Genomic DNA, 4,848 nt, shown 5'->3' with positions numbered 1-4,848 from the left:
CTCCCCCCAAGGCTCTGTGATCTCACCACTTCTCTTCACTCTGTACACAAATGACTGCAGGAGCACTACCCCCGGTATAACATACATCCAGTACTCTGATGACAGTAATCATGGACACCACCAACACCGTGGGACTGCTGCAGAACGAACTGGACACTTTCTCACTCTGGTACAGGAACAACTGTTTGGACTTGAACATAACAAAAACCAAAGAAATGGTCATTCTCTTCCATCATGGTTCTTCTGTCTCTCCCACACTCATTGTTAATAATAAAGCAATAGAGAAGGTCCACTCATACAAATATCTCGGCACCATAATCGATGACAAACTCACCTTTCAACTCAGCACTGAAAACATTTTCTCCAAATGTCAGCAACGTCTCTTTTTTTCTCCGTAAACTTCGCAAATTACAGGTCCATCAATCAATTCTTGCAGTTTTTTACCAATGTTTTATCCAATCTATCATCACATTTAACATCACAGCCTGGTTTGGTTCACTCAGTCTCACGCATCGTAATACCCTCCACAAAATCGTCAAAATTAGCAGTAAAATTATTGGACAGCAGCAGGAGTCACTCTCCTCCATTTACAATAACAGAGTCCTTAGGAAAGGAACACAGATCTCCTCTGACAGCTCACATACTCTTCATAAACATTACCTTACCTTCAGGTAGAAGGTTCAGGTCCATTTTATTCACAACCAAGAGAGCCACAACTAGCTTTGTTCCAGCTTCAATTCGCCTGCTTAATAGTTGATGAAATTTAACTGTAACTGATTGGTTTATAGTTTTTTGTGTATTTTGCTGATTTTACTGATTGACTCATTTATTTCCATTTTTATGTATTTATGCTGATGAATGAGTTTTAACAAAGTTCTGCATGTCTGGGCCTGTGCTTATGCTGATGTTTGGTCTGCAAATGAAGTTACAAACAGATACAATGAATTTAATTGAATTGAATTGAAAGTGCAAGCCTTTAAGCACTGACTCACCAATAGGCTAATTGTCACCCAAAAAGGATAAAAATAACAGCACACCAATTGCAGAGGCTCAATTTACACGCACTTTCAGTTGCATTATTTTCCGGGGCTAAAAAATAAAAGAACAATGTGAAGCCTACTGACGGCTTCCCATTGGCAGTCTGCCACCGCTATTTTACCTGTGAGGCTAACCGGAAGTGCGCAACAGGAAGTGGGTGGTCCCAGAGGCCAGAAGATGCTCATGATGGCCAGTGAGCACCTAATCTTTTTATAGTGCCTCTAGAGCAGTGTTTTTCAACCAGTGTGTCAGAATGATGTTACTGCAATCCAGCCGCTAAACTAGCCTCAAACTCAGTCCCGCCCCCTTCAGCTGTCTCTGCCAATCATTGTTGGAGGCTTGATCACATGTCATCAATCTGACCAATCAGAAGTGGTTATCGTCCTCACTTCCTTGTTCTGATTCGGCTCATAAAGTCTCTCAGTTCCAACTAAAATAACAGCTAAAGCTCGTGTTTAGCGGTGTAGCTTCCAGCGGGATCCGACGTCAGACAGTTTAAAAAGTGAACAAAAGGATGAAGCTCAGAGACGACAGTATGCCGGCATCTGCGTGAGTTTATGCACTACAGCCCCCATGATGCATTGGGTTAAAGCAGTGTGGTGGCTGGGGGGCGCGGGACGACCGGGGATCATGGCATTTATGTTAGTTACTAAACAGTTGATCGGAGGACACTGTCAGTGAACGTGACATCCACACAGAGAGAAAATATTTAATTAAACCTCAAGAATTGTGATGGAAAAATATTTAACAGAGATGAAAAGAAACGGAGAGAAAGAGAAAGTGCGCGCGCTGGGTGGGGGGTTTACACGTGCAGCCAAGCAAGAGCCAAACAGAGAGAGAGAGAACGCAAAACGTAAAGAAAATCAGAGACATTAAAAAAGAAGGAAAAACTGGAATCATTTGACTCTTCTTGATAGTATGAAGGAACAGTCTGCAGGAAATATTCTATATGTATATATATTCTGTATATATTTATGGCTCCACAACCAACCTGTCCAGACACCTGAAAACTGAGAGAATCTTCTCTAAAACAGAGCAGATCATCACTGAGAGAAGAAACAGATTACATCCTCAAAGCTGAAACTCTTTTGTCTTTCTTAATGTCAATGTGAATAAAAGTCTGGATTTAGTGGTTTTTGCACAATTTAATTTATATTTTGTGTTGTTCAATTCAAATGTGCTTAAAAAGAAAAAAAGCTTAAAATGCGTAGAGTTAAAAACTGAATAGTTAATAGTTAGTTCTTTCATTAATCATTTTGTACATTCTATCTGGAAGGGATAAATAACAGCATATACATAATTTACACTTTATATGAATAAAACATATTTACATCATGGATTTTGTGCATAATCCTACATAGTAGTTGATAATAAATTAAATATAGCAAAAATAACCTAAAAATCCATTTGGTAGCAGAAAGAGTCACTGTTTACAGAGAGTTAATGCAAAAGAACTGAATCTCTGAGAAGAGCCAGAATTCATCACTATTGTAGAGGGAAACCAGGAAAGACCGTAGTTTTTACTTTGTCTGATAGTTTTGGAAGTATTTAAAAAAAGCATTCATAAAAACTGATTATTTAGAAGTTTTTTTTTTCATTAATGGTAATACGTGTAACTTGAGCAAATTGACTAATGATATCGACAATATTTGCAGCAGAAAGTTGTAGTGGAGGGAGGTGTTGAGTTGTTCATGGGAGGGGTGTAAAAGAGAATTGAGATTGAGGTTAAACTGGGTTAAAGTGACAGCACCTCTGCACTGCAATGATGCTTTCCACTTATATACAACAATGTACACTAGACTGTGGAGGGAATGTACATCAATACAGACCAACATTTTTTACCTTTTGGATGCTAGTGTGCCGGGGGATTTTTTTCATGGTTAAAGTGTACCTTGGCTCAAAAAAGTTTGAAAAACACTGCTCTAGAGGCCACTGCCTGCAATTAACCTCCCAGCCACAGCTGCAGCAATCTATCCTGCTACATTTTCATTTTCACCACAACTTTCCTGCAACTTTCATCAATCTACCGTGACAGCAGTCATGGACGACGACGCAGCGTCGTGACTTTACCCCTCGGAGGAGCGCCCTCTTTTATCATCTCTCTCTAGTTTTTTCTACTTTCTGTTTCTCTTCCCCCGCCCTGCCACATGCACAAACGCGCACGTGGAAGGGTGGGGATCTGCTTTGCGTGCGCGCACACGTGGCAAGATATGGAAGTGTGTTATGTGCGCACGCAGCCAGGGGTACACTAAGCATGCACTGGTGCGGAGCGGTCTTGTCCAGCAGAACATGAATGGATTATGAGACTGGAACTGAGGTCTGCATCCTGAGGCTCTGGAGCCACATGCAGCTCTTTCCCTCCTCCATTGTGGCTCTATGGCTTTGAAGAAACAAACAATTTGAATAAATAATGGTTTTGTAGCATTGGTTCATTTACTTTAATTATTTACATTTTGTTACTTCTACTTAGATTTTTAACAAAACTGAGCAAAAAGATGGTACAATGTTTCATGTGCTATCAGAGCGGATTATTATCAGAATGACATCATCTTATTACATTTAGTTTTAAAAATATTTGTATTCTACATTAAATGTATTTATTTGTTTTATGCCATTTAATAAAGTTTTACTTTTTATGTATTAACATATTATATTTTATAACTTGCTCCAGTGAGGAAAATGAGTGTTAGAAGCAGAGCTTCTCCTTGGTTAGATAAAGAGCTTAAAGGACATATGAAGCAAAGAGACAAACTGAAGTCTGAAGGAATTACATCGGATAATAAAGAAGTATGGAATAAGTACAAAAAATTAAGGAATATTGTGACCAAGCTAAACCGATCTAAAAAGAAAAGCATATTATGGACAGAAATTTATGAACATGAAAACAGATAATAACAAAATGTGGAATATATTAAATGAACTAGTAGGACGAAAAGCTAAGTCCACTCCAACTTTTCTGGAAGCAAATGGATCATTTTTGACAAAACCTAGAGATATATCAAATTATTTAGGTGACTATTTTAAAAGGAAAATTCACACTTTACAAGAAAATATTATTTCCAAACATACAACTCAATCATCCTGTCAAATAATTCAAGATAAAATTATAGGTAATAAGTTGTGTACATTTAAATTTGGAAAAGTAAGTTTAACTGCTGCTGAGGACACCTTAAAATCAATTAAAATAAAACCAGCAGGCACAGATGAAATGGATGCATACTTGTTGAAATTAGTATTTAATGTGATAGCTTTACCCATATGATATCTAATTAATTTGAGTTTAGAAAAATGTATTTGTCCTGTTGCCTGGAAAACAGCCAAAATAGTGCCTTTGTTAAAAACAGCAAAGAACCTTTCTCTGGTAAAAATAGTCGACCTATTAGTATTTTGCCAATTCTTAGCAAAATAACGGAAAAAATAGTTTATGATCAAATAAATTTTTATTTAAATGAAAATAGGTTGAATTCCATCTATCAACATGCTTATAAGAAAGGACATTCCCCTACAACAGCTTTAGCACAAATAACAGACGACTGGTTACATGAAATAGAAGAAAAAAGAATGGTTGGGACTCTATTCTTAGATTTAAGTGCAGGTTTTGATTTACTGGATCATGAGTTACTGATAAATAAACTGAATAGTTATGGATTTGAAACTTCTGCCACTGAATGGATTAAAAGTTATCTCGATAATAGATCATTCACTGTTCTGTTTAATGGAAGTTATTCAATTCAATTCAATTCAATTCAATTCAATTTTATTTATATAGCCCAATATCACAAATTCAATTTGCCTCATTGGGCTTCATGC

This window comes from Oryzias melastigma, unplaced genomic scaffold (assembly GCF_002922805.2).
Source record: "Oryzias melastigma strain HK-1 unplaced genomic scaffold, ASM292280v2 sc00446, whole genome shotgun sequence".
NCBI lineage: Eukaryota > Metazoa > Chordata > Actinopteri > Beloniformes > Adrianichthyidae > Oryzias > Oryzias melastigma.
The sequence above is the reverse complement of the archived record's forward strand: the minus strand, read 5'-3'. Positions refer to the sequence as shown.